This window comes from Macaca mulatta, chromosome 3 (assembly GCF_049350105.2).
Source record: "Macaca mulatta isolate MMU2019108-1 chromosome 3, T2T-MMU8v2.0, whole genome shotgun sequence".
Lineage (NCBI taxonomy): Eukaryota > Metazoa > Chordata > Mammalia > Primates > Cercopithecidae > Macaca > Macaca mulatta.
The window spans coordinates 194,746,065-194,757,813 of NC_133408.1; the positions used below are offsets into that span (position 1 = coordinate 194,746,065).

Consider the following 11,749-nt stretch of genomic DNA (forward strand, 5'->3'; position numbering starts at 1 on the left):
GCTGCACCATGGATAATGTTGCAGTTCTCTCCAGCCTCATTTCTAGAAACACAATTTTAAATTAATAAATGCTAATTAAATCAAATTTTTGCTCAGTAATATATCACAGTACATAGGAAACTGGGCACACATCTATCCTAATATTTAATGCCTTGTGATCACTAAGCATTTCCTGATGCGATTCCCTTTAAGCGAGCTCCCTGAGAGCAGAAACTGAGCACCGGGCACAGCGTCTAGCCCGATAATGTGCTGACGGAGTGTTTGATTATCTTCAATACATAAGCATGTTACACGATGCAGATGCTCCGTGGTTCATGGGCTCTCCTGATTTCCCACCTCACAAGGAAATACATTACAGAAAAGGATTTTTAAAATCCTCTCCCAAACTGGCTTACTAATGTCTGAAGGAAAGAGATCCAGAGAAAAGGGAGATGAGATAGAGAGGAAACAGCATGACGTATGTTTCTGGATGAATGTTTTTCCGTAGAGGTCTATGCTGACTAAAATCGTGCTCACGTTCTCATGGGAGACAAAAGAAAACACACAAGGCAAGTTGCGTCATTTGTGACATGGGTTTCTTTAAAGCTCACTTCTCAAAGTGGGGTCCACAGGCCCACAGTTTCAGCCTCATCTTGGAGCTTGCTGGAAATGCGGAAGCCTGGGCCCCACTGCAGACCTGCTCACCCACAGAATCTGGGTACCGAGTCCCCAGGGGCTGTGAAGACACTATTTGGTTTGAGCATCAGCTTCCACTTGCAGATGCCACCATATCTTGACACACGTTAAAAGAAGCTGAGGGGATTGCAGAGAGCCACCTGCCTCCAAGTGTGCTGCCCCACAGGCATCGAAAATGACAATCCTGCAGGCTACTTGCAGAGCCGGTGAAGCCCAAATCTCTGGGAAGAGGGCCTCCTTGGCCATATCCCAAAAGGTTGACTTCCTTTAACTTGCTGCTGTTGGACCTCTCTGTTTGTAAAAGGAATACTGCAGGATAAATCAATAATGCTGAGCCAAACAAATGCTCCTGATGCAGTCACCACAGGTCATGACCAGACAGGGCAGGAACAGGGAAGCCTTCCAAACCCAACAGGGAGGACAGTTCACATCCTCCAGCCTCGCCTTGAAGGACCTAGTGCCCGCCAAGCCTGCATAGCTGATGGAGTAAATCTGCTCTGCTGTGTTTGAAGACCTTTAATTGCTGTAACCACATTTTTACCTTGAGAGAAGGCAGAATGGGGGATGGGGGCACTGCAGAAACCTGGCAGAAGGGGAAGGCCGAGCAGGTTCCGGGGTCTCCAGGCTGTCTGCAGGCACTGCCTCCCCGGGCCGCAGGACCGTTCTGTGAGCCGGGGACAATTCCTTTCTCCTTTTACTCAATCATGGGAGCACTGAGGCACTGGAGACAGAACCACTTCCCAAAGGTGCTTGTGAAGGGGGAACCAGTGCTTTGTACCTGTATCTGCTTTCTACGATTACGACAATTCCGCGAAGAGGGCGGGGAGCGGGTAAGCTAGCGAGGGAATCCAGCTGCCGCAGATGTTAAGTTCAGCACAAAAGAACTCAGTATGTTTACTACGCAAGCACAAGATGATGAAAATATTTCCAGCCTTATTCAAATTTCCTCAATATACTTTCAAGGGAAATGGTTTTACTTAGATAATTCTTCAAAGACTTTATGCAATAAAAATGTATACCTTATACATTTTTGTAAAAAGTGTTAAAATATCCAAAACCAAGAATGAGGATCCAATTCCTGGAAGTGGAAATGGTCCTAAACATTATCTGATGACTTTTTAAATTGTCTACTGACTTTTAAGGAAACTGCAGTTCAAAGACGTGTATGACTGATTCCTGGTCATGAGTTGCATGACCAAGTCACAACCGGAACTCAGAACCTCTGACTCAGAGGCCACATTCTGCCACACACAGTGCAACTGGAATTAAAGTAAGGATCTCTGATCACAACAGGGGAAAGGGGGTTTTCTCCTGGTTTGTAGACAGTTCTACAGAGTGTGCATAGCCAGGTGTCGATGGGGACCCCTGGACTAACACCCCAGCACTGTGCACCCCGCAACCCTCCGAGGAAGTTGGCCCAGGGTCTGCCTGCTTCTCCCTCAATGCTGTTGAGCCTTGTTTCATGACTCTGAAACTCTGTTATTAGGCTTATAGACATTGATGGTTGTCATGTCTGTTATGTCTTCCCGGTAAATGCACCCTTTCATGATTATGAAACATCCCTCATTGTCTCCGGTAAGGCTCTGTCTTCAGGGATCTGATCTGATATTCACAAAGTTCCTCCAGCCTTCTTCCCACTGCTGTATGCATGGTTTGCCTTTTCCATCTTTTCTTTCAGCTTCTCTGCATAGCACTGCGTCTTACCTTTTTATCCACTCTGAGTATCTCACCTTCTCTTTGGAAAGTGGAATCCACGGCGTATAATGTGATCCTCCTTCTGGCTCAGGGTCTTCCATCCGGAGGTTTGCTTTCTGTCTGTCCCTCAGTTTCATTGTTGTTGTTGCTCTTTTCTTCCTTTTTTGCCTTCTTTTGAGTTGACTGATTTCTTTACAATCCCATTTTTATTTACCTATGGGCTTTCTATTTATTGGCTTTTTAAGCTATGTTTTGTAATTTTTCTTTTATCGTGGCAAAACATATATGACATAAAATTTCCCAAATGGTGAAAACCGTGTATAAAGTGTATAATTCAGTAGCACTGCATGCATTCACAATGTCGTGCAATGATCACCATCGTCTATGTCCAAAACTTTTGTACCACCGCATCATAATCTGTATCGTTTTGGCACTTTTGTTTCAGCGGTGGCTTTAGTGATGGCAGTATGCATCCTTAGTTTGCCCCAGCCTATTTAGTTAATACTGCTTCACTTCACATAAACCCAAGAACTTCGCAACTAAAAAACGTCCATCCACCACTGTCCCCTTCCTAGTGGCATATGTGTTACCTCCACATACATATAAACCACATGAAGTGTTATAGTTGTGATATATCAGCCATAGATAGGGGTTCTAGATGAATTAAGCGGAGGCACGGGTATGTAAGCCCCCACAGAGCCCTCCCCTGGGCTTGCGTTGCTGCCTTTTGGGGGGACTCTCAGGCCCTTCCCTTCGAGTCTTCCTAGAACTTTGCAGCCAAAGCCCCGGAAGCCTCCGCCCAGGCTGCGGCTCTCACAGCATCCACGGTGAGCCCCACCCGTGGCTCTCAGTCAAGAGTGGTTGCAAAGGGCGGTCAGCTTCCCCATCACGCAGCATTTGGGAAGCTTGTCTCTGAAAGTGATGTGGTTGATCCCAAGCTGGTTCTGAAGTTCATGTCCAGTAAGAGAAACATTTGACACAGAGTATTATTTATAAAGCCAGGGAATGGTCTTACATTCTTGCAGTCAATACATTTTATTCTGAAGCCAGGGTGCACCAGCAAGGTACTAAGGACCTCACTCTGATTCTAGAAGTTATTTCAGAAAACAAAAATCTGCAACTTGCCTGCACACAGAAAGGTGAAATGACCAGAGACAGCAGATTCATAAGCAAGCCCTTAGGAAAGCCAGCCGCAGTGTCACAGACGGACGAGGGCACTCTTCTCACTAAAGCCTTTCATTCAACATCATTTAGTGATAACGTAGTTATAACATGGATGAGAAAAAAATTTGATCCCTAGCAGGGGCCGCTGTCTGTGTGGAGTCTGCACATTCTCCCCACATGCTGTGGGTTTCCTCCAGGCACCCCGGGCTCCTCCCACATCCCAAAGCTGTCACATGAGGCTCACTGGTGTGTCCCTGTCTGAGTGACTGTGAGAGTGTGCCCTGCCATGGGATGTCATCCTCTCCAGGGCTGTTGCCCACCTCGGTCCTGAGCTGCCTGGATGGGCTCAGCCTCCTGCCACCGTGAAGTGGAATAAGCAGGTTGGAAAATGAATGATCGTAAAACATACGGTAATTACACAGAGATGCAGGACAATACCCGATGCAGTAGGAAAGGCCCAGCAGGCTGAGAGTTGACTCTTGTTTGTTTTGAATCTGCATGGCGGGAGGAGGCACTTCAGATCTTTGGCTTGGCCAACATTATCTTTGATTTAACACAGCCCCTCCATGACCCGGTCACTTACGGATCCGCCAGAAATTGGTTAATGATCTTACTTTCTGAAATGCCTGTAGAGCTCACAGGTATTTCACTGTTTCATATTAGAAGTGCGCTGGTCTTTATTTAGAAGTTTGGTGATGTTTTTGTGGCCAGAACTATACCGTAGGAACGTAACTCTTGTTTATATCAATTAACCTATGGAGAAATTGATTTTTGATATGCGTCGTTTCACCTAAAGTCACAGTTTCCAAGACCTATCGACAACGCCAAGCGAGGTCTCACTGTGTAGATGCGTGCACTGTGGAGTGAGCATGGCCCTCCCAGCAGGGGACACTGGGCGCCCAGCAGGGCTGCCTGTGAGTATGCATGACCTGAAACAAGAATTTGTATCTTTTGCAGAGACATCAGCTTTCTCCGCTCTTATCTCCGGGGACCTGTGTAGGTCTGGGGAGAAGTCTGCGCTCACCTCGGGGTCTCCCCGACATGGGTGGCATTCCTCTCCACCCCCAGCGCCATCTCTGGTGACGCCTGTTGAATTATTCACAGCAGCCACTTCCCTTTTCCTTGGCAAAGATTCTCACCCCTGACTTGATCTGATGGGGGCTGTCTAAGAATTTCCTCCACTTCTTACTCTGCTACTCTACTTTTCTCCACCCCACCCCATGTTGCAGGCTTTTATTTTATTGTTTTATTTTATTTTCCGGTCTGGAGAGGCCTGCGACTCTGTACCACCCGTCCTAAGACACCATATTCTCTCAGTAATCCTCTCTTTCTTGCACCTTCAAAACCTCTTTCTGCTGGATCCTAAATGTCTGACTTTCCTTAACTTAAAGGAATTAGATGAAGGCTTCTTTCTCAAAGAGGCTTTTTGAAATCTCCCTCCCCTGTGTAAGAGACCAGTTAATTATTTTAACTCAGCCTATTTGGGAAGGAAAAAAATGTGTTCCTCTTTTTTTTCAAAAGTGCCTACTACAACATCATATTTACCAAAAACATGTAGTAATTGTTCAGTATTGTTGAGGATAACAAGCCTCTTTTGACGCAGTTTTGTTCTTCATTACATAAAAAAGGCAAAGAGTGGTAAATGCAGCATCTTCAAGGAATATTTATCAAGTTCTATCTAAAGCAGGGCTCTCAAAGGTTAATGTATGCAAGAATCACCAGAGGGCTACTGACATTCGATTCCGGTGCCGGGGTCTGAGTGGGGCCCCAGGCTCTACCTTCTCAGTGACCCCACAGGGTGTGGACCTTCTCTGGCCAAAGGGTCACACCCAAAGGGAGAGAACCATTAGGAATTGGGGTGTGTGGGTGCCATGTGACTTCTCTGCAGGAACAGATGACCTCTACTTCTAAATGAGAGGAGACAGCCTCCAGTGTAACCTGTTTTACCTGGAGCCAGGTGTCAGCCTCCATTGCGACCCACTCAGCTGCAGTGCAATGATAAAAGGTCCACACCCTGGACCTTCATACGACATTCGGAGCAGCCCCCAGGCAGGCTTCTGATGTCTGGAACACTAAACCATACCCCGTCCACTTTGAGGAACACAGAATTTTCCAAGTGTCTCTTATTCTTGGATCCTTAATTGTAGACTCAGTGTGGAGTGGGACGACATTTCATCACCTTATTTGTCATAGCCGTCACTGTGATCTCAATACACAGTCCTGGTGACAATCAAGTGTGTCAACACAAAATTAGTTCAGCTTGCTTTTGTTACTCACGGTTTTAAAGTAAGACAATGCTATTAACAAACAGAATAGGTCACTTCACTGGGGCTAGATTTAGCTTGCTTTTGCCGTGTATTAAATTTTGCTAAATAACAGTTGAATCTAGCTAATGAACTTCTTCTTTCTTTTTTGCACTAAGTAAAATCTTTGAAATTGTTAACTTAGTAGTTATAATTAAGTATTGGACTAACTTCCTCCTCAGATACAGGAGTGTTGGGTGTAAACATGTCTATATAGTAAGGGTTGAGAAAACAGACCAGGCTCACCCTTCCCCAAGCACCGGGGCACTGTTGTTTTATGGCCAGCGGGTCACACCCAAAAGGAGAGAACCATTAGGAATTGGGGTGTGTGGGTGCCATGTGACTTCTCTGCAGGAACAGATGACCTCTACTTCTAAGCGAGAGGAGACAGCCTCCAGTGTAACCTGTTTTACCTGGAGCCAGGTGTCAGCCTCCATTGCGACCCACTCAGCAGCAGCGCAATGATAAAACTTCACGTAACAAACCTTAACCAAACTTACTGCTGTTAACCTACCTGCCATTCTTTGCTTCTGGATCTCAATGGCCTGGGGTGAGGAGAGGTGGTGATTTTGCTCTGATTTGCTGAATTCTCTCAGCTCTGTCGTACACACACGTCCTTAGTTATATACACATGGAACGTTCTAGTAAGAGTAACACACTAAGGAAAAAAACTGCTATTGAATACTTAAAAGTACAAACGGTTTAAGCGTTTCTTGTTAAAGCACAGCTTAAGATGTTTTAGGTGAGCTCTGGTTGAAAAGGGAAATAGGAAATCATTTTGAATGGAAAGCAGAACAAGAGCCATTTGTCCCACAAGCAACGGACGGGGGGAGCTGGTGACGCCGAGCTGATGACTGATGGCACCCTGTGCCCACAGGAGGAAGAGGAGGAGCCTGTCCAGAGGCAGCACCCCCAGGGCATCTGATGCCAGAGGCAGAAGCCAGGCTGGAGGATCACACATGAGAAAGAATTTCACCACACTTGGTTGAGTGTGCAACCGGGTTATTTTATCAGAAGACAGTGCTGGAATTGATCCTAAGGAAAAAGAATAAAAGATGTGTACACACTTAGAGCACATATTTGTTGCAGCTTTGTTTATGATACTGAAAAGTTTGAAATGGTCTATAAATGCCCAACAATGTCAGATAGGTAACAAATCCGTCACACACACACACACACACACACACACCCCCTTATGTAGCCAACAAAAATGCTGTCGAGAAGGTTTTTTGTTTTTGTTTTTGTTTTTGAGGCAGAGTCTTGCTCTGTTGCCCAGGCTGGAGTGCAGTGGCACAATCTCAGTTCACTGCAATCTCTGCCTCCTGGGTTCAGGTGATTCTCATGCCTCAGCATCCCAAGTAGCTGGGATTACAGGCACCCACCACCATGCCTGGCTAATTTTTGTATTTTTAGTAGAGACGGGGTTTCACCATGTTGGCCAGGTTGGTCTGGAACTCCTGACCTCAAGTGGTCCACCTGCCTTGGCCTCCCAAAGTGCTGGGATTACAGGTGTGAGCCACAGTGCCCAGTTGAGAAGGTATTTCTTGCCCCAGAATAATATTTGCCCTGAATTCTTGGGGAATGGATAGGCTAAGGAACAGGATACAAAATAATCTGTATAGCATATGGTTCTACATATCAAAACTGGTACATAAATTTACATGTATAATTATGTTCACAAAAGAACCTGGTAGTGTATATGCCAAAATGCTAACCATGACCAGCCCTGAGTTTGGGGAGTATAGGTAAGTTCTATTTTCTTGTTTTTACTTCTCTGTATTTTCTCCATGAATTACTTATGTAACTAAAAACAAACAAGCTTTTTAAGGTAACCTTCCAGGGCATTTCCCACTTCTGACATATCTCAATTCTTTATTAAAGCTTATGCAATGAAATTCCCATAGTATTTTTCACACTCTTAATAAACACATTCTCTAAATTAGGTGCACTCAACCTCAATCATATGCAGTCTCTAGAATGAGGCTGAAACTCCTTGCTGTGGGCAAACCATATGTCTTGCCTCGTAAATTAGAGAATGTGGTTTTCAAATGGTTGTTGGGGTTAGTGGTGCTTGTTTCTCACCCTGGTGTCTCCTAATCCCACTCTCAGTAATCCTACTGTACCTATTGGTGCAAGTACAAGAAAAACACAAAACCAAAAACCCCACCAAAACCAAATCATATATATATGAGATATCTCATATATATATATATACATATATATACATATATATATACATATATATATACATATATATATACATATATATACATATACATATATATATATATTTTTTTTTTTTTTTTGAGACGGAGTCTCGCTCTGTCACCCAGGCTGGAGTGCAGTGGCCGGATCTCAGCTCACTGCAAGCTCCGCCTCCCGGGTTCACGCCATTCTCCTGCCTCAGCCTCCCGAGTAGCTGGGACTACAGGCGCCCGCCACCTCGCCCGGCTAAGTTTTTGTATTTTTAGTAGAGACGGGGTTTCACTGTGTTAGCCAGGATGGTCTCGATCTCCTGACCTCGTGATCCGCCCGTCTCGGCCTCCCAAAGTGCTGGGATTACAGGCTTGAGCCACCGCGCCTGGCCCATATATATATATATTTTTTTTGAGACAGAGTCTCACTCTGTCGCCCAGGCTGGAATGTAGTGGCATGATCTTGGCTCACAGCAAACTCTGCCTCCTGTATTCAAGCGATTCTCCTGCCTCAGCCTCCCGAGTAGCTGAGATTACAGATGTACGCCATCACGCCCAGCTAATTTTTGTATTTTTAGCAGATATGGGGTTTCAACATGTTGGCCAGACTGGTCTCGAACTTCTGACCTCAAGTGATCCACCTGCCTCAGCCTCTCAAAGTGCTGGGATTACAGGCATGAGCCACCTCGCCTGGCTGGGCTTTTCTAATATTATTAAATGACTCAGTGTGTCTGTGTCCAAGCTCCCAGTGAGCCCTGCCCTGGTGTAGAGCAAGGGCCCTCCAGCGATTTGGGGTTAAGTGTGAGGAACCCTGCATGTTCACAGCAGCCTCCACGTCCTTAGCCCCGGGGATAGGATATTCAGTTCCATGTTTCAGAGGCTTCTGTGTCATCCATGGGAACCTGGACTGAGGACAGCCAGGCTTGTGGAGGGGTCAGCTCTTCCTGAACGCAGCTTGCTGAGAGTGGGACAAGAAGTAGTGATAAGTCCTTCAGGTCCCAGCAGGAACCAGAAGTCCCCTGGACCCTTTAAAGAAAGATGCATTAATGAAAAGACTACTTGGAGAGGTGTGGCCAGGGTGAAGGAACAAACAAGGGTTGGTGGGCAACCAAACACAAGAGACAGAGGGAAGTCATTCCCCTCCCCAGAGCTGCAAACCAAGGAAGGAGCCAGGAGGACCCACCTTCCCATCCCATCCGTCCCTGCCCCCGTTGGAGCAGGACGGGCATCCAACCTCCCTCTCTCACCCTCCGCACCTGCTGTCACCAGCAGGGGTCAGAGAGAGGCAGTGGGCCCGCAGGCAGCCTGGGGAGCGAGGCAGGGGCCACAAGGGCAGAGAATGGATCAGGAGACTGAGAGCAAAGGGAGAGAGACCAGCACAGGGGATGAGGACCTATGGGGGACTCACCCTGGGAGAACTCAATCAAGGGACACATCAGTGGATCACCAGGTGACCCAGAAGAGATGAAGGAGACAAGAGCAGAGAGAATTCTTGCAATGAAGCTCAGCTCTAGCAAACGCTGACCTCCAGAGTGCAGAGAGCATGACAGCACACACGTGGAGGCCTGAAAGGGCAGGGAAGAGAGGTCAGAGAATATGCAGAGAAGAACCTCAAGAAGGACAAAGAAGCCTAATGAAGGACCTGCTGCCTTGTGGATGCAGTTGGAGCTTCCAGCAGCTGAGAGGACAGAGCATTGCCCACAAAGATGATGTCCCTGCCCTCACCCCTCTGCTTTTGTGTCTCCTCTTCATCACTTTTGCACTCCAGCCCCAGGGACTTACGGAACATAGGCCCGGGTGGGACCTAATGTCAAGGAAAAACCAGGCCGACATCATTTCTGCCTCCTTCCATGTTTTTTTCATTGTGGTCATATGTAACATAACACTTACCCTTTTAATCTTGTTTAAGTGCACAGTTCTGTGGCATTATGTACACTTGCATTGTTGTACCATTGCCACCATCCATCTCCAGACCCTTTTCATCTTCTGAAAGGAAACTCTGTCCTCACTAAACACTCATGCCCCATCCCTCCCCTAGACTCCGACACCCCCCACTCTCCTGTCTGCCTCTGTGATCTGATGACTCTGGGGACCTCATGTGAGTGGAGAAGGAGTCTTTGTCCTTTTGTGACCGGCTGATTCCACTCACCATAACGTCCTCTAGGTTCCTCCATCTCCTTCCTGTTTAAGGCTGAGGGATATTCTATGGTTCAGGAAGGTCCCATCTTGCTCACTCACCCATTCACCCGTCAGTGGACTTTGGGTTGTCTCCACCCTTGGCTTTTGTGAATGTTGCTGTGAGGGGCATGGGGGTACCCGTATCTCTTCAAGGCCCTGCACTCAGTTCCTGTGGGTAAATACCCAGAAGTGGACTTGCCGGCTCATATGGTAGTTCTTTTCTTTCTTTAATTTTTTTCAGAAACCCCCTGTGATGGTTGATACTGAGTGTCAACTGGATTGGATTAAAGGATCCGAAGCATTGTTTCTGGGTGTGTCTGTGAGGATGTTGCCAAAGGAGATTAACATTTGAGTCAGTGGACTGGGAGAGGCAGACCCACCCTTAATCTGGATGGGCACAATCTAATCAGCTGCCAGGGCAGCTAGAATACAAGCAGGCAGAAAAATGTGAAAAGAGAGACTGGCCTGGCCTCCCAGCCTACATCTTTCTCCCGTGCTGGCTGCTTCCTGCCCTTGAACATCGGACTTCAAGTTCTTCAGTTTTGGAACTGGGACTGGCTCTCCTTGCTCCTCAGCCTGCAGACAGCCCACTGTGGGACCCTGTGATTGTGTGAGTTAATACTTAATAAACTCCTGTACATATATGTATCTATTCCATTAGTTCCGTCCCTCTGGAGAACCCTGACTAATACACAGCCACGTTGTTTTCTGGAGCAGCTGCATCGTTTCACATTCTCACCAACAGCTCACAGGGTTCCAGTCTCTCTACACCCTCATCAACGCATGTTCTTTTCTGGTTTTTGGTTTTTACAATACCCATCCTAAAGGGCGTGAAGTGACGGCTCACTGTGGTTTTGATTTGCATTTCCCTGCTGAGTGGTGAAGCTAAGTGCTTTTCCATGTGTTTATGGGCTACCTGCACTGTCTTCTTTGCTCCTTCTATGTTTTTTCCATGTTATCATTGAAATCTGCTGTGGCCCAGGCCCCCAAATACCTGGCTGCCTTCCTACCAGTGCCCATTCCATGTCACCGCAGGTCTATGGTACAGCCATTCCTCTTCCCCATCCTCTGGCTGTCCCCCTGCCCTGCCTACCCCTCCCCAGGGCCCATGGTGGAGCTTGATGGCAGCCTCGTCCTCCAGACCCCAGCTGGAGCCTCTGCACTGCCTGTGCTGCTCTGAGGAATCCCAGGCGCCTTCCCACTGTCTCCATCCCAGGCCGTCTTTATCCCTCTTCATCCCATCCCGTAGGGTCCTGTCCCCTGTACCTCCATCACACGCAAGCCTGGCTGCAAAACAGGATGTGGCTTTTCCACATTTCCTCTTTCTTGCTAATCTTGAACAGGGGCACAAAATGAATGTCCTTTTTTGCTTTAAAGATTTTTCTGCCAATAACTGCAGAGAAACTGACGCAGGATTTTAAAAACAACAGACAAGGGGAAGTCACGAACGTTGCACAGTCCTGCAAGGTTCTTAGAGTCCTTGTCCTCCGCCCAGGGCCCTTGGCTCACTTCTGAGGGTGTGAGTGGAAGCCAGGGTCT

The 11,749-nt window shown here is 47.0% G+C and overlaps 1 long non-coding RNA gene across 1 annotated transcript; it reads left to right on the top strand.

Moving 5' to 3' along the window:
* Positions 1-3,812: 3,812 nt before the first annotated feature.
* LOC144340032 (uncharacterized) lies at positions 3,813-6,912 on the top strand. The gene is made up of 2 exons (XR_013415752.1): positions 3,813-3,944; positions 6,715-6,912. It is a non-coding gene; the product is annotated as an uncharacterized LOC144340032 (long non-coding RNA).
* The last annotated feature ends 4,837 nt before the right edge of the window (positions 6,913-11,749 follow it).